The sequence below is a fragment of the Orbicella franksi genome, chromosome 11 (assembly GCF_964199315.1).
Source record: "Orbicella franksi chromosome 11, jaOrbFran1.1, whole genome shotgun sequence".
NCBI classification, from domain to species: domain Eukaryota; kingdom Metazoa; phylum Cnidaria; class Anthozoa; order Scleractinia; family Merulinidae; genus Orbicella; species Orbicella franksi.
Window position 1 is genome coordinate 19,818,219 of NC_138155.1, and position 18,553 is coordinate 19,836,771.

At 38.1% G+C, this 18,553-nt stretch overlaps 1 protein-coding gene and 9 non-coding genes across 10 annotated transcripts in view; 5 read left to right on the plus strand and 5 right to left on the minus strand.

Annotated features, from left to right (window-relative positions):
- LOC145503235 (TBC1 domain family member 22B-like) overlaps positions 1 to 18,553 on the plus strand; it is a 279,621-nt gene that overhangs the window by 131,788 nt on the left and 129,280 nt on the right. The window lies entirely within an intron of this gene.
- Positions 9,474 to 9,545, plus strand: Trnac-gca (transfer RNA cysteine (anticodon GCA)). Its single transcript has one exon. It is a non-coding gene; the product is annotated as a tRNA-Cys (tRNA).
- On the minus strand, positions 10,295 to 10,364 carry Trnag-gcc (transfer RNA glycine (anticodon GCC)). Its single transcript has one exon. It is a non-coding gene; the product is annotated as a tRNA-Gly (tRNA).
- Positions 14,064 to 14,135, plus strand: Trnac-gca (transfer RNA cysteine (anticodon GCA)). The gene has a single exon. It is a non-coding gene; the product is annotated as a tRNA-Cys (tRNA).
- On the minus strand, positions 14,570 to 14,640 carry Trnag-gcc (transfer RNA glycine (anticodon GCC)). Its single transcript has one exon. It is a non-coding gene; the product is annotated as a tRNA-Gly (tRNA).
- Positions 15,869 to 15,940, plus strand: Trnac-gca (transfer RNA cysteine (anticodon GCA)). The gene has a single exon. It is a non-coding gene; the product is annotated as a tRNA-Cys (tRNA).
- Trnag-gcc (transfer RNA glycine (anticodon GCC)) lies at positions 16,376 to 16,446 on the minus strand. Its single transcript has one exon. It is a non-coding gene; the product is annotated as a tRNA-Gly (tRNA).
- Positions 17,313 to 17,382, plus strand: Trnac-gca (transfer RNA cysteine (anticodon GCA)). The gene has a single exon. It is a non-coding gene; the product is annotated as a tRNA-Cys (tRNA).
- Positions 17,761 to 17,831, minus strand: Trnag-gcc (transfer RNA glycine (anticodon GCC)). Its single transcript has one exon. It is a non-coding gene; the product is annotated as a tRNA-Gly (tRNA).
- Trnag-gcc (transfer RNA glycine (anticodon GCC)) lies at positions 18,177 to 18,247 on the minus strand. The gene has a single exon. It is a non-coding gene; the product is annotated as a tRNA-Gly (tRNA).

Below are 18,553 nucleotides of genomic sequence, written 5' to 3' on the forward strand. Positions count from 1 at the left end.
AAATACTCTTTTCCACGGACGGCAGAATAGTGTAACGAGCCACTGGCAAAGGAAAATAATCAATCCACAACATCTTCCTTGCTATTCTGGGTATTTTAACAGACCTATTTACCTACGGAGTAAAACAGAGAACTTATCGAGAAATCATGGCCAATTTAACAAACGATGGAAACCACACAACTTATCAAGAATTCTTTTGCTACAAAGGGGTAGTAGATGAGATACATCAAAAAACGTTTCTTTTAACTTTAAATATTCTTATATCCGTGACTGCATTTCTGGGGAATGCTCTGATCATTGCTGCTCTTCCAAAGGTGTCGTCTATTCATCCGTCTTCAAAGCTGTTGTTAAGTTGCCTTGTTTGGTCTGATCTCAGTGTGGGCTTCATTTCAGAGCCTCTATACATTACATTCCTACTTTCTCCGGCCGATACATTCCTATGTTACTATTCTGATGTCATTAATACTACCACAGCTGTAGTATTCTGCGGAGTATCGTTCCAAACTACAACTACAATAAGTGTGGACAGACTTCTCGCTCTGTCGTTGGGTCTCAGATACAGACAGATTGTAACTGTAAGGCGAGTGAGAGTCTTCGTAATTATGTCTTGCCTTTTGAGCAGCGCCGCCTCACTAACATATCTATTCAACGAACTAATTTATACCTTCATCACCTGTGTAGGACTGTTAATCTGTGTGGCAGTCTCCACCTTCTGTTACACGAAAATCTATCTCACGCTGCACCATTATCATTCTCAAGTACAAGACAATATTCACCAAGAACCACCGAGTGAGGGAGGAACTCCAGTGAATATAGCACGATACGGAAAGACAGTATCCAGTGTACTATGGGTCCAGATGTCATTAGTGGCCTGTTATCTTCCATATAGTATAGTAACAATTTTAACTACTGTACTAAAAACGCATCCACCATCTCTTGCCCTCGTTTGGGAACTAACCTTCGCTCTCCTGATGTTCAATTCATCTCTTAATCCGATTCTTTATTGTTGGAAGATCGCTGGAGTGAGACAAGCAGTAATTGAGACAATCAGAAAATGTTATCATTTATCAAGTTAGCAGTGCTGTGAACGCAAAACTACAAGAACTTGTTACTTGCAAAAGAGTTGTTTTTATTGCTTTTTTGGTCTTTCAGCTTATGGCATAAAAAATAGAAATGGAAACTTATTATCACGAAACTGGGATATCATAGATGATTTATTTATAAACAACCTTGCTAAGATTAAGTTCTATGCGGTTTCCATACTTGCGCTATTTGGAGACATTTTTCACTTAAATGTAGAGCTTTGGACGGAGACGTCCTCCCCGAGGGGAAATAACGTCGCGGCCAAAGGATAATAGCAACATATGTCACAGAAATTTGCTGTTAAATCGAAAAGTTATTACTCGAGAGCTTCACCACATTAAAATTGATACCTTATCTAGTGTATGGCCTGTTCACCTAGCAAGTACTTAAAAAAGGCTTCCTTCGACTCACCTCATAGCCTTCAAAACTTATAAAACGAAGAATGCTGTCGAGCTTCATCTTTGTAAAACATCAGCTTCCCAGAGGGTCTTAATTTAATGAAATTAAAAACTCAGACGCATTTTTTTCTCTTTAGTTACTATTATTATTATTATTATCATTATCATTAGCATTAGCATTAGCATTAGCGTTATTTTAGTATTGTCATTTTCGAATATGTCAACGTTACATGAAAAGCGGCAATAAAGAAAATTTATAATAACAGAACGACATTTCAATTTATATTTTCGTAAACTTTGGCTTTGGCTGATAGTTTTCAATAATAACTTCGCTATTATTTACCTTCTGTAAGACTGAAGAAGATTCCGTGGAGAATTAGACGTTTTTGTATACAGCAACTGAAGTTTTTTGGAAAGAGTGTCATCATGGCTACTCATCCATGAAAACGAAATGTTAAATTTTTAACTTATGGATGTTTTGTTTCGTAAATCTGATATTGATAAAGACCTTATGGTAATCAACCACATTGTTTTGCTTGGAATTTTATCTATAGGTGTAAGTTTGATTATACAAAATCATTCTTAGAAGTTTTTGAAAGCTAAGTTGAAAGCAACTCTAAGCATAGAATTTTATATTGTCGGAGAAAAGGGTAAACTCGTACAACATTAAAAAAATCAAGTAGGATTCCTTTATTCCTGGATTAGTATAAGTAACTCCTCTTTCTATTCCATCACTAGCATAACTATATAATGTTTCGTGTAACTTATATTCGCAGCCAGTTTTGGCACTTTGTTAACTAAGCTGGCTGTTCTTTTCCCCCGAACTCTCCATAGTAGTGCGTACTGCAGTGTTATTATTAATGTTATTATTGTGGGTGATGTTAGTATAAATTGTAAGATATGCCAGTATCTCAAGTAATGTCGCTATTGTAAGTGATATTAGTATTGTGAGTATTGCTAGCATTGTAAGTAATGTTAGTATTGTAAACGAATGTTTGCATTGTGGGTAATGTTAGTATTGCAAGCAACGTTAGCATTATAAGTAATGTTAGTATTGTCAGTAATGTCAGTACTGTAAGTAATGTTAGTATTGCAAGTAATCACGGTAAGTATGGTAAGTAATGAAAGTATGGTAAGTAATGTTAGTAATCTTAATAAATCTTTCGTTTGGTGACTCAAGCAAATTAAGGCAAGGGCTTCCAGTTATTCACCCGAAAAGTTAGGGGGTAGTCTTTCTTTTGAAGCTTTAGTTGAAGCAGCATGAAACTTTGCCAGGTCAAAAGGTTGTTAGATTTTGTCAATTTCGCGTGTCGAGAATATGCAAATTAGGTCATGTGACCTCTTAAAGCCGCAAAAATCTCTTACATTAAATGGGAACAATTTTTTTTTTCATTAAAAGGTGATGTTTGTTGCATGATTTTAGGGCCATTAGGTACATCGTTACTACGCTTGGAAAAGTTTAGATATTTTGAAACAAAAATTTAAAACGACACATCACTTTTATCGGGGGACTGGCTACTAGTAGAAAAAACCGTTTACTTCCAAAATCAATAAAATATTCAACAATTGTCAAGCATAGTTCCTTTGCTGTTGCCATTAGGACTTGTCTTGTACCGGTTGAGTTGAAACCTTCTTTTAATAAACTGTTCCCATTTTGTTAGCCGTATCAAGTCACGTTACCTAATTTGCATAAGTGCGACACGTCAAAATGATCACTCAAGGAGAAGTATTTGTCTACCAAAATTTTGTTTTGTTATGAACGACATCTGAGAAGGTAGACCACCCCCTCACTTTTTAGAGGAAAATTAACTGCTGACCCATGTCTTAAATTACCTGAGGACGTTTTCGTTGCCGTTGCCGTCCTGGTTGCTTACGGGTCCCTATTTAATAAGAATTTGGCTGAACGACCATCATCAGTATAGTAACGCTTTGTTCTTTTTTTTGTTTGTTTTTTTGTTTGTCTTGGGCAAGATGGTCATTATGATAAGCCCTGCCTAATAAATTAATTTCGCCTTCACGTTTAAGTACACTTTCCCCCTGAACCTAAATACATGCATTCAATGTTATTTGCAGTGCTGGAAAAGAGTTTAAGTTTTATTTCCGGATCGTGTTCTTCAATCGTAGCCGCGCATTCATTCGGCGGAAAGATCTGCTCCAGTTAAATACTTTCACATGTGATCCACGCCGGGCAAAAACTGAATGCCAATAGATCTTTCTTGAACAATGAAGAATAAAGACTGAGAGACTTGCAGTAAGTAATCAGAAAGGCTATCAAGCTTCACATATAAAAGTGCGAAAATGGGTGTATGAACGTACTTGGAAAAATTGAATACACCGTCGGTTCATAGAGCTGGCCCTTTTCACGTTTTACAATGTCGTGCAGTCATAAAACAATAGAGTTATAAATAGCTCTTCGTAAAGATCACAAGAATGAAGCCAAGCCGATAATTAATTATAGAGTCTATACTCTAGACTGTGTATAATTTGGAATCGACAATAAAACTGATTCAACACTATAACATGTGGCACATTGGGAGTGAGTGTTCGCTAAATTAACAAATTGCGTGCTTGAGTTGAGGTAATCCTTTCAAATAATTCATGTTGGCTACAAACATTGAGAGAAGTAGAGTAGAATTTTGAAATTCACGCTGTTAGACTACTATATCTCTGAAGTGTTATTAGCCCCGGTGTAAGACTGATAAGTTGACAGATTCGCTTCCCGCTTCCTAAATTAGTTTATTTTCTTTAATATGGTTATTATACCACCAGGGGTTCAATATACATGAAACCACAAGCGTCAAAACAAAGTGAAGAATGGATATTAATTAAAAGCGTTCCCTTCTTTAATATGTTCCTGTTAATTGCTCTGTGTATACCTCGTTATTAGTTGGCTTTTTGCGGCTTTTTTTTAGGTCACCACAAAATCACAGAAGACTTAAATACTTCACGGTGAGCTTTGTCTCCGGGCGTGATAAGTTGCTGGCCGCGGCTTACACTGAAGCCAAACGGACTTATTATTCAGTTCATGAACTGATATCCGGACCTATACAGTACTTATTATTCACCACATAAAGATTTCATGACTTTTATGTTTTAGCCCAGATTTACTCCAAGTACAGCAAGATAACATCTGTCAATGTTTGTGTAAGACTCCACTTAAATCTGTCAGCTTGTTTTGAAAAAATAAAACATAAAGTGACAAATTATTTCCTGTTCGGGATTATTGTTTACGCGATCGGTGTGATAATAAGTCACTTTGTTCATTTCAATGGCCTCCTTATGCTCTAGTAAAGTTCAAGTTGCTCAGATCTCCAATCTTTAAGCACGGAAACCGCTCGGCTGCAAGGAAAGATCGGTCAGTGAAATCTCGTTGTTGAGATTGTAGACTGAAAAAAAATTAGAATTGAAAAAAGAATTTGAACACAGCTGCAAGCCAGCACGAACTACAGACACGTTTGTCGACAGATACGGAAAAACATGAATTTCGGCAAATCTAGTATTTCCCAGAGGAATGTTTAAAAAATCACCGTTAATGACTCTTTGGAAAACTCGTTACGAGAAAATAAAGGCGACTTCCTAAGTTGAGTTCCACTACTCTGTACCCATATTCGTAAAATGCCGGAATCAGTGGAACCACGATTTAACGAACCTCTTTGGAACGAAGTCCTCGGTATGACGAACGATATTCCTCGCCCCAGCAATAGTAAAATAAAATACATGGAAAAGAACCTTGATACAACGAAACCTCGTTATAGACGTTATAACGAACATATTTTGCCAGTCCCTTGCCCCTTCGTTATATCTAGGTTCCACTTTATGTTTTTTTTCCATTAGGCTTATGAGTATTCAGTCCACTGCATTGTTAAGGACGTCTAAAATTTAATCAGCGCAACGTTTCAGAACTTTACGAATTAAAATGGCAGATATACCTCTTGTTTGGAACGAATTCTGTTCTCACTGACTCGTGGTTTAATTAATTAACTTAAGTGAATTTTTTCGTACATGTTTCGTAAGTAGATGTTTGCCGTCGAGGGAGAAAAGGTCAATAGTTACTTTTCCCAATCAGATTAATTTCAAAATACCGCCTCTTCAAAATAACACTACGGTTTAGGGTGTCGAGTTAATCACCACATTTATTTCCTTTTTTCTGCACGTCCCAATGCCTGTGGTCCCTGCTTTCACTCGTTTATTGAATCAGCCATTATCTATCGCAAAGGGCAAATCTAAAAATAAAAGAGCACGAACTCGATCCTAAATAGAAAATGTTACAATCTTTTTTTCTTATCAAGGTATGTTTCGTAAGGTATTTTTCTGTTTTTTATAGATGAGCATCTCTAGTCCCCGGTTTCTTTCTAGATAGCCACACCCTACTGACTTTTTCTCCATTATATAAAGTCTAAATGCAAAAAAAATTCAATTTACTTGCTACTAATCGATTTGAGTGTTATTTAATTGACTGATTCTTCAATGTCATCAAGTTAGTCTATGAGCTAATCTTGTTTAAGAAACATATCCGTAGTAAAAGGTGAGTTGTGACGTAAATATAGATTCCATTTTCCAACGCTGGAGCATTCAAATCATTTATGGAATGATAACAGAATCCAGCCCGACCAACCGAATTTAACGGACCGGCCATGAAACAAATCTCTGAGAAATGCATGCTTAAGTTATTCCAAAATTAGATAACACTTTTATTCTAACTTGTTGACTTCTGGAACACCGTTAGGGGCAAGTATATTTTAATGAGCTGCCATTAATAAATGACTTAATTATTTTGGAGAACAATTGAGAAGCGGCACCGTTTCTATAGTTGAATTACCGCTTTTGTTCTTAAGACAGCGAATAGAATAAGCCTGTCTGTTTTCCCACCTACCCTCCCTACCAAACCTGAATAAATACGACTTTATTCATCAAAGCCTGTGAAGTCAATGTGTATTTCTACAGTATTGTGTCTCGATCGGCTTATTCTTGGTATTCACGTGACGTCATCATTCTCAAAAATCTAAAACTAAAGAGCCACCAAAGTTATTATCCTCATCAGGCGTAAGAGGCGGCAAATTTATATCTGTTAACAACCTTTCAGCTCAGTAGCTTGCTTCGTTTGAAAACAGGTACATTTTGAATTTCAGAGTTATGGCGGTGCGTGACATAAAGCTATGAACGCGTTTGTCCAAAAAGATATGCTTATATCGTGATTTTTAGGCTTTTTATTAGGAAAAGTGCTCATTTAAATGTTTGGTTCATCACTTCAGATACTCAGTCGCCTAGATAGCCAAAGTAAGTTTCAGATGTTCACACTACTTTCCGGCCGCCATGTTGGTGTACCATGGAGGTACACCAACATATGGCGGCTCTACACTGGGGTCTGTAAATTTGTGCAAACTATTACGACCAATATTTAAAGTTTAGAAAAACGTACAGACCTAAAACTCGGAGAAGTGTTCTATTTATCTATCTCCTATAACATCATAATTTCTTGACTTATACACTGCATGGTTTTCCAATTTTTTTTTTTTTTTTATTGCGTGACAGTGCAACCCAATAACTAATAATTTCTTTAAATGATAACAATTGTAAACATGCCATTCCGATTGCGCTGATCAATGGTTTTCTCACAAAACCCGGAGCCGAAATGTTTGGTGCGCTTTCCCAACCTTAATTCAACGTCTGGCGTTACATTTTTGCTAACTGTCAGGATCTTTGATCTTTGAAATCGGTGTATCTTTTCAAACGTATCTTATAATCTTAACGCCTTACCACCAATGGTAGTTACTATACCAAATGAAATATATGCAAGTAATGTAATTTGCACCAACAATGCAGTGCACACTGTCTTTTTATATCGCTCTGCCTTCAGTCCAAATTTCCTACATGTTTATGCCGTCGAGACGGGTGATGACGGGTGATAACAACAGCCCTATGCAAACGATAGTTACAATAATAATTTCATAATAAGTACATATAATTGCTACACTGCTTAAAACCCAAAACGGAATAACGAATAGCCGAACCAACAACAAAGCAAGAAGTCTGTCAACACTTACTGCATGCAGTCAAAGTAAACATCGATAGCCCACAAAACATTACAGTCGCTACATTAGCAAAGATTTCTAAGCTTTGCTGAGCATAGGTAATCTTCAGTAGACGTATAGACTCTGTCTCTAGTTGATTGGGCCATTTTCATCTCTATCATCAAATTGAAGAAGACACATGTTACTTTAATAGGTTCTTCGAATTCATGATGACCATTGCATCTGTTTGCTCCAAGTAGTGGCAACAGGACTGTATATTGACTTGAACGTGCCTTCGCCTATGGGATATCTAAAATAAAAGTATAAAAAGATATTGAAAGATTTAAATGCGGTATAATCATAACTATAAAAAAATTGACTAGGAACAACACAATTTTCGTTGCACTCCGATGTAAACTACTAATTTTGAACCTTATGGTGTTTCTCGTCTTCTGCACATTTGCAAAGAACTACCCCTATGAGAGAAAGATATTTCCCAGGAAGAAAACCAAATTAAAAGACCGTTCCGTGATCTTTTTGTCGAAACAAAAATGCAATGTTACATTATTTGAGGTAAAAATGATGAAATCATTTAACACATGCTTGCTCAGTATTTTGAAAGATAGACAGTTTGAATCTAATTACACATTTGATTGATTGAAAAAAGTGCATGAAGTGTCATGTAGACTAAATGTAGACTAATTTATCAATGAGTTACCACTCGGTAAACCACTGAGTTTTATATAATAAATCTAATTCCCTAATTCACATTGCTGCATAGATTTAAGAATTTTTGAGTGAAGAAAATATCTTAGTTTTGGTAAAATGGTGGACATTTCTCTTTCCCTGGTTATACTTTTGAGCAAAATCAGCCACTATTTTACTGGCTTCTTGGCCAAGTTTCAGTGCCAAGGCGTCAACTATGTAGACGGGCACACTGGTTTGATTTGTTTTTAGAGAAAAGCCTGGTAAACTCCTTGAAAAGCCATCTTAGGTCTTGCCGAGGAGTAAACGCAACCGCCTTGCCTTTGTTATGTCGCAAGCTTGAAGTAGAAAATTATTTGGAATATTTCAATTACTCTTTTCTCTTACACAATATAGCTTATTGCACAGAATTTCTAACAGTAAGAGCTATTTGCCTATTTCTTTTCTCCACCTACGTTTTTCTCCTCTCGTCACAGTTATATACTACACTACAATGTCATGCAGTTTACAGCCCATCTAGCGTCACAGCGTAATTTCTTTTAATCCTGGCTCACCATCAACGATGTCTAACTTCTATGTTGTCAAAAGGTTTTCAAAAAAGTAGACACTGCCAGTCACTGAGCTACAGAGAGAACATGGTAAACAAGGTCATTAATTAGGGTCACATTGAATTCTCAGCCTTCCCAGTAATTATCTCGCAACATGGAATAATATCAGGAGAGAAAACTATGAAAGTAATACCTGACTAGAACCCTACTTAGAAAACTGTCTGACTCTGTTCTTGCCATCAAATAACTTAAAGGGGCTAGATCACGCTATTTTAGGTAATTTTGTTTAATTTCGTTAATTATGAGCTCTAAACGTCAAATTGGCAGAGCAAAAGTCTTTCATTTGCAAAATCAAGCCCACATAACAACTAAGAATGATTTTCCAGCTGTCAGTAAATGACATTTTGATATAAACTGATGTAAATTTGAAAAAAGATGGGCCGACGTTTTTCAAATTTACCCAAATGCAATCCATTTTATCCTCTCCAGTATTGTCCAGCCATGACCCTTCCTGGCTTTCCTGGGTTTTGTTTGAGATCTTCTATAGTTTTGAGCCGTTTTTGTGATATTTTACTTAATTCTATGACCATTTGAACAGTGCTGAAATTGCCTAAAATTGCGTGACCTAGCCCCTTTAACAGTTTTCATATAAAGTTGTGCTAGGTCGACAAGTTTTACCAAACTCTCACGGGTCAAGAACAAAAACTTCATTGTCATGTTGTATGCAAGGGGGCATAGCTCAGTGGTAGAGCATTCGACTGCAGATCGAGAGGTCACCGGTTCAACCCCGGTTGCCCCCTTAAATTGGGTTTTGGTTTATTTTTCCCCCGGCTTTTTCCTAATTAGAAAAGTGGTTTACGGCCACTGTGTTTGGTAAACCATGGTGTTGTATTTTACTCAATAAAAAGAATATGCTCTTTTATCTCACTTAAGCTTCAATGAACTGGAAAACCATTTTCAACTTCATGAATCGGAGTCGGTAATAACCAAACACTTAAGCCAAGCTACAATCAAAGCCTTAATGAGCAAAATTTTACAAGGTGTGAGGCTGATCAAGCGTTCTTTTCAATACAAGTGTGACCAAATATTTCGGTTGTGGAAACTAACTTTCACCAGTGTTTGAGAAATCTTAGTCCAGATGGAATGAAATGGTTTCATCATAGAGGAATTAAACAATTAGATTATGAGCTCGAGATTTCTATCGCGTGATAGTTGACGAGGGCGCAGCCCGAATAAACCATCTGCCGACGCATAGAAATCAAGAGCGAGTAATCTAATTGTTTCAGTATAAATCTACTAGACGTTCAAGCCTGTCTAAATCCTCTTCACAGATACCTCGAGAACACAAAGAAGCGGCAGTCATTTTGTTAACAAGGGCACACTGCTACGCTACTCACTATCTATCACAGAATAGATAGTGAGTAACGTAGCCAATCAGAGAACGGCATTCGTGATAGCACGCTAGTAGATTTATACTAAAATGTGATAGACCACAGTTTTTTATCGTGTTATTGATAAACGAGAATAAAATAGAGGCATAAAGAAAATTTTCACTGGCCGGGAATCAAACCCGGCCTCCCGCGTGGCAGGCGAGAATTCTACCACTGAACCACCAGTGCTTGTCTGAACACAATTTCTTGTGATAAGAGGACTGTTGGTTTGGTAACAAACTGAAAACTACTAATACGTAGATAGGAAAAGACCTCTCTGAAGTTAATCCCTAGCCAAACGGACTCGCAAGTGGTCGAAAGTAGCTGCACTTGCAAAGAGACTTGCGTAGGGTGGCCAAACGTACTCGCAAGTTTCCTCGCAAGCATACGCAAGTCGCAAAAATCCCATTCCAAGGCAGACATGTCCTGTATCTCATTGGCTAAAAGGTTGCTTTAACAGCGAATGAACGTCACTCAATTTGCGTTGATTTTGTTTTGGTGGCCAAACGGTGAAAAACTTGCGTCGACATGTGTGCAAATTTGATCTCGACCAAAGTGAGCGCAAGTCATGATCAACGCAAGTCAACGCAAGCGCACGCAAGCCCACGCCAAGTAGACGCAAGTTGAAAATTTGGGTCCACTTGCGAGTCCGTTTGGCTAGGACTTTAGAACAATTATAGCAGTTAAGTTGTTTTGAGCGTCGAAGTAATTCACATTTGCACTGTTTTCGGTTGAGTTACTACGCTAAGTGATTGGCTTAAAGAATTCGCGCTACTTTGTCATCCAATTTTTTTGGCAAACTAATTCAGTACCTTATTTAACTTGTTGACGTTGTGTTTTGCTTAATAAAAGTAATTTGCTGAACTTTTTCACGTTCATGAACTTGAGTAGGCAAGAACCAAACACTTAAGGTGGCTCACTACAGTTTGATAGATTATAACAGCCCAACTTCTAACTCTTTTCAAGAATGTTCCAAGATGTTTTTCCTTTCTCTATTTACTGTTTACTTAAGTCTTTTACCACCCTAAGTGAAACTTGAACAATTAAACGTCAACAAATGGCAAAAATGAACTACCGAGTACCTAAGGAGAGACTGGGAACTAGTAGATTAAATCACTTTTTTTCTCAAAATCTACCCGTATGACCCCACCTCAAAATTTCAGGAATGAGCAATTAGCTCTGGTTTATCATTCATGCAAAGTAAAATAAAAATCTGAAAGACAGATTTTTCGCAAACTAAGAAAATGTGAAATCAAAAATAGCTCAAAATCGGTCTTACAGATTGTTTTAAAATTTTGGCTGTAAACGTGATTCACCCCTATAAATCAACTGTGAAAATTTCATCATGGGTTGTATGGTAGGTTTTCGAGCAATTCTCGATCAAAGACTGGCTTTTACAACCTTGGACGAGAATTGAATTGCCCACGCCCTTTATTTAAGCGCGCGCTCATTTGACGCCATGTATCGCGTGCGAGAAAGTAAGAGCAAATTAGAGCTCTTTTACTGGTTGTTTATCGAGCTTTTTTGTAATATTTTTTTGGCCTTAGGCTTAAACACATGTTTGAAAGGAGTTTGAAACTATTGCTACGCATACCGAAGTGATTTAACGCCTTTCAAGTCCTGAAGTAATTTTCGTTTCTTCTTAGGGTTGCTTGCGTCATTTTTGCACGCGCGATTGATACTGGCCATGATGTCTGGCAGGCAATCATAGCGCGCGTTAGTGAGTCTCGGAATAACTGTAGTAAGCCATAGGTCAATCCCCAGTATTGCACTGCGCATCCCTATTGCGCATAATTTTACGTGTTTAAAAAATGGCGGCTTTCTCTTTACGGCTGAACCTCGCCATAGAGATAAATCGTCATTTTCTCGCAAAAGAGTTTGGTGACCTATTATTTTTTTTCTTTTGTTTTGAAATGAGTAATAAATTTCTCTGTCTAATATAAATATGGACCAATTCTCAGGGTAGAACAAGAAACAATCGTCGGAAACGTGAATTTAGCAAGCAATCGTGACTACAATAATGGTGCTATTATAAGGATTTATAGATCGTTTTCAGTGTCACGCAATGAAAAAAAAATAAATCGAAAACCATCCAGTGGAAAAAGCTATGAAATTATGATGTTATAGGAAATAATTAAATAAGCCACTTCACCAAGTTTTAGGCCTGTGCGTGTCCCCAAACTTCAGATATTCGTCGAAATGTTTCGCAGATATTTACAGAGCCCATGCAGTATGAAAACGCCATGTTGGTAAACCTCCGTGGTACGCCAATATGGCGGCCGTAAAATAGTGTAAACATCTGGAACTTACTTTGGCTATCTAGGCGACTGATTATCTGTACTGATCAAACAAGCATTTACATTAGCACTTTTCTTAATGCTCTAACTTCTAAAAAGGCTCAAAACCATGGGATAAGTATGTATTTTTCGACAAACTCGATCATAGCCTTGTGTCAGGTACCTCCATAACCCTGAAATTCAAAATGCTCTGGATTCCAAACGAAGCACGCTATTGAGCTGTAAAATTGTAAACAGATATAAATATACTGCCTCTTGTGCCTGATGAGGATAAAAACTTTGGTGGCTCTTTAGTTTTGGATTTTAGAAAGTCATGACGTCACGTGAAAACGATCTATTGGGTATAAATAAGGTGCTGTTGCTCCTAAACGAACGTGGGGACCCCTCATTGTTATTTCAAAATTTAAGTTCCTACAATATAACCAATCAATAGGCAAATTTGCACAAAAATCTCAGTGCGGGTTCTATTTCAGTGGAATGACCCTAAAGGGACACAATCAGCTGGTGCACAAGCGCATTAGATGCCATTTCATAGCCAATTTGCATATCACAGAGACGAGAGCCATACAGTTTTTAACCAAATATGATAAAAATAATATCATAGGATGAGTAAAAGTACACTCAAAAACAGGTTTTTCAGTAAACGATTGAAAGTCAAGCAAAACACTGCGAAGATTGAACCAGATTTCTAGATGTACTTTGATTTCAGGTTGAGGTGAACTTTTTTCAAAGCGACAAAACTAGTGTCCAGGTCATGGCGGTCCCGCAGCTGACTGTGTCCCTTTAAGCCAAGCCATGACTAACTATGGCCAAGCACAATCGAAGCCAGTTAAGATGCGAGGCTGATCAAGCAGCTGGGAATGTCTTTCCAATACTGATATGAACCAGAATTTCGGTTTGTGGGAACCAACTTTCATCAGGGGCTGAGAAAGCCTGGTCAAGATTGAAATGCGACAGACGATACGCTGTTTATGGTAAACAAAAACAAAATAGGGTGTAAAGAAACTTTGCACTGGAATCGAACCCGGGCCTCCCGCGTGGCAGGCGAAAATTCTACCACTGAACCACCAGTGCTTGTGTGAGTACAACCACTTGTGGCGAAGACTCTTATTTTGATAACAAACTTAAAACTGCAAATACGCAGATAGGAAAAGACCTATAAGTGAAACTGAACCCGCGTCACTTTGTCATCCAATCAGAATTAAAACCAAAACCAATCGTGACTCGCTCGCACACGTTTCCCGCCCTTTGCGTCAGCTACGTATGCATTTATAAAATACTTGAAATATTACGCGCGCTCTCATTGGTCGATAGATATGTTTAGCAGAGAGCCGTGTGAACACGGTTGTGACGTTTAAGATTCGAGCGCAGGTTTGAGAAATATCTTATAAAAGCAATAAAGAACTTTTTCCGTGTTTACATGTAGCTTCATCTAAACACTTGGAAAGAAACGTACTCTATTACTTTTGTAAAATATTTCTAAAAAATACGCGCGAATGTTAGATATAAAATTGCTCTACGTCGACAAATTTTACCTGTAGTTAACTCTCACGGGCTTAGAGTAGGAACATCGTTATCTAGTTGTATACCAGGGGGCATAGCTCAGTGGTAGAGCATTCGACTGCAGGTCGAGAGGTCACCGGTTCAAACACGGTTGCCCCCTTTAGTTTGGTCTTATTTTGTCCTTGCTTTTGCCCAATTAGAAAAGTGGTTCCCGCCCAATGTGGTCGGCAAACTAATTCAGTACTTCGTTTAACTGGTTGACGTTGTGTTTTGCCTAATAAAAGCAATATGTTCTTTTATCACACTTAAGATTCACTGAACTGGAAAACCATTTTCAACTTGTTGAACTTGAGTAGGCAAGAAACAAACACTTAGGCCAAGCACAATCAAAGCCCTAATGAACAAAATTTTACAAGATGTGAGGCTGATCAAGCAGCTGGGAATGTTTTCTTCTCGACATTTATGTGACCCAAAATTTCGGTTTGTGGAAACTAACTTTCATCAGGGACTGAGAAAGCTTAGTCAAGATTGAAATGCGATAGACCATAGGATGTTAATGGTAAACGAAAATAAAATAGTGGCATAAAGAAAATTTGCACTGGCCGGGAATCGAACCCGGGCCTCCCGCGTGGCAGGCGAGAATTCTACGACTGAACCACCAGTGCTTGTCTGAATACACCTACTAGTTACAAGAGTACAGTTGGATTGGTAACAAACTTAAAACTACTAAGACGTAGATATATGTAGGAAAAATCCTATCTGAAGTTACAGCAATTATAGCAGTTAAGTTGTTTTGAGTGGCGATGTAATTCACCTTTGCACTGCTTTTGGTTGTGTTACTACGCTAAGTGATTGGCTTAAAGAATTCGCGCCACTTTGTCCTCAATTAGAAGTAAAACCAAAACAAATCGTGACTCGCTCGCACACGTTTACCGCGCTTTGCGTCAGCTACACGTGCATTTGTAAAATAACTGAGATATTACGCGCGCTCTCATTGGTCGAAAGGTATACTTAGATGAGAGCCTGTAAGCACGGTTGTGGCGTTTAAGATTCTCGCGTATTTTGAGAAATACTTTATAAAAGCAATAGAGCACTTTCTCCGGGTTAACAAAGCCTCGTCTAAAACAAGGGAGGCTGGGACGATTCTCTAAAGTAATACAAATCTTCGACTGCGTCTCGAGTTTGCATTTAACAAATTGAGTTTGGTTAACTTGCGTCTGTTCTGTTATTGATCACGAATTTCGTCATAACATTGTCAAAGTAGCTGTGGATCTACTTTGACAATGTTATGGCGAAATTCATGGTCAATAACAGAACAGACGCATTAAAAACTGACATCAATTTGTTTTTTTACGATACCAAATTGTCAAACTGTCCGCTCTCGTTTGTTGACGCATCGCAAAAACTTTAAATTCATGCCTGTCCGCTTATTGACAATAAAAATTAGCCAATGAGCGCTCGAGAATTTCTGCAGTTATCGTGAAAAAACTGTCTCGAAACCTTCCTCGTGTTTAGATCAGGCTATGTAAGCACGGAAAAAGTGCTCTATTGCTTTTATGAAATATTTCTCTAAAAAACACACGAGTCAGCAACACCTTTGTTTTTGTTTACATGCGAGAGTTTGGCTATAATATTTTATTCCGAGCATGTCGAAACGAAAGAAATCACTGTAAAACTACTAAAGATAATTGAACATACTTTCACGAAAACAACTTACCGTAAAGTAATAAGATTTCGCTTCACCATGCATTATCAATAATTTCGATGGTATCGAAAACGGCGGAGGCTGACTAGGGCCCTTTAAACATAAAATTTTTCTCTGGTCGACAAGTTTTACTTGTAGTTAACTCTCACGGGTTAAGAATAAAAACTTCACCGCCTTGTTGTATACAAGAGGGCATAGCTCAGTGGTAGAGCATTCGACTGCAGATCGAGAGGTCACCGGTTCAATCCCAGTTGTCCCCTTTAGCTTTCTTTCACTTTTCCGCTGCTTTTGTCTAATTTGAAAGGTAGTTCCCGTCCACTGTGGTTAGCAAACTAATTCATGATCTGTACCCTGTTTAACTTTTTGATTTTGTGTTTTGCTTAATAAAGTAATATGCTTTTCCAACACGCGTAGGGCTCCATGGACTGGAAAACCATTTTCAACTTTGAGTAGGCAACAACCAAACACTGAAGCCAAGCACAATCGAAGCCTCAGTGAACAAAATTTAAAGAGATGTGAGTCTGATCAAGCAGCTGAGAATGTTTTCTTCAGTCTCAATACCAGTGTGACCCAAAATTTCAGTTTGTGGAAACTAACTTTCATCAGCGACTGGGAAAGCTTAAACAAGATTGAAATGCGATATACCGTAGGCTGTTAATGGTAAACTAAAATAAAATAGTGGCACAAAGAAAGTCTGCACTGGCCGGGAATCGAACCCGGGCCTCCCGCGTGGCAGGCGGGAATTCTACCACTGAACCACCAGTGCTTGTCTAAATAGGCTCACTAGTTACAAGAGGACTCTTGGTTTGGTAACAAACTTAAAACTACTAATGGAGGTTTTGCACGGCAGCCATGTTGCATGGCAGGAACAATAGATTCTTTTTCGTATGGGAAAAAATGTTCTTTCTAACGCAGAACATTTTCATTGTTCCTGCCACGCAACATGGCTGCCGTGCAAAACCTCTCTACGTACATATATATATAGATAGGAAAAGACTAATCTGAAGTCACACCAATATTGGTGCCGTTAAATTGTTTTCACTTGTGTGTCGATGTAATTCACATTTGCAGTGTTTTTAGTTGCATTACTTTCTACTTGCTACGCTGAGCGATTGGCTTAAAAAACTCGCGCCACTTTTTCATCCAATCAGAATTAAAACCAAACCCAATCGTGACTCGCTCTAACACATTTCACGCGCTTTGCGTCAGCTACATGTGCATTTATAAAATAACTGAAATATTACGGGCGCTCTCATTGGTCGATAAGTGTCTTTAGATGACAGTGAGTAAGCACGGTTGTGACGTTTAAGATTCTCGCGTATTTTTGAGAATTATTTTATAAAAGCAATAAAGTACTTTTTCCGTGTTTACATAGCCTCATCTAAACACTCGGAAGGCTGGAAGAATTCTCGAATGTTTCAGGTTTGCATAACTGACTCGAATTCTCTCAACCTCCCTGGTGTTAAAATGAGGCTATGTAAACAAGGGAAAAGTGTTCTGTTGCTTTTATAAAGTAGTTCTGAAAATACGCGCGAATCTTAAACATAAAATTGCTCTCGGTTGACAAGTTTTACCTGTAGTTAACTCTCACCGGTTAAGAAGAGAAGCTCCATTATCTCGTTGTATGTAAGGGGGCATAGCTCAGTGGTAGAGCATTCGACTGCAGATCGAGAGGTCACCGGTTCAATCCCGCTTTTGCCCAATTAGAAAAGTGATTGGCCACGAAATTGATTCAGTACCTTTTTTAACCGGGGGATGTCGCATTGTGCTTAATAAAAAGAATACGTTCTTTTATCACTCTTAGACTTCACTGAACGAGGCAACCATTTTCCTTCTTGAACTTGACTGAGCAACAACCAAAGACTTCATCTAAATACAATCGAAGCTTTAAGGAACAAAATGTTACAAGAAGCGAGGATGATCAAGCAGCTGGGAATGTTTTTCTCCAATACTTAAGTAACCCAAAATTTCGGTTTGTGGAAAATAACTTTTATCAGGGGCTGAGAAAGCTTAGTCAAGATGGAGATGTGATAGACCATATGTTGATAAACGAAAATAAAATAGTGGCATAAAGAAAAATTGCACTGGCCGGGAATCGAACCCGGGCCTCCCGCGTGGCAGGCGAGAATTCTACCACTGAACCACCAGTGCGAGATACCCTACAAAGCGAGAATGCAGGCGAAAGCTTTCGCCACCGATAGATTTTTACAGGGGCTTAATAAAAAGAATCTGCTCTTTTATCACACTTAGGCTTCATTGAACTGGAAAAGTATTCTCAACTTCATGAACTTGAGTAGGCAAGAACCAAAAACTATCGGAGCCTTAATGAGCAAAATTTTACAAGATGTGAGGCTGATCAGGCAGCTGGAAATGGTTTCTTTCGTTTGTGGAAACCAACTTTCATTAGAGTCTGAGAAAGCCTAGCCAAGAGTGAAATACGATAGACCATAGGCTGTTAATGGTAAACGAAAATAACATTGTGGCATAAAGAAAATCTGCACTGGCCGGGAATCGAACCCGGGCCTCCCGCGTGGCAGGCGAGAATTCTACCACTGAATCACCAGTGCTTCTCTGGGAACATTTATCTGAGACAAGAGAACTCATGGTTGTTAACAAACTTAAACCCACTAAACGTAGATAGGAAAAGACTCATCTGAAGTTCCAGCAATTAGAGCAGTTTTAAAGTTGTTTTCACTTGACGGTCGAAGTAATTCACATTTGCATGAAAACCAATCGTGACTCGCTAGTTACAAGAGCACTGTTGTTTTGGTAACGAACGTAAAACTACTAATACGTAGATATATATAAGAAAAGACTAATCAGCAATTAGAGCAGTTAAGTTGTTTTGAATGTCGATGTAATTCATATTTGCT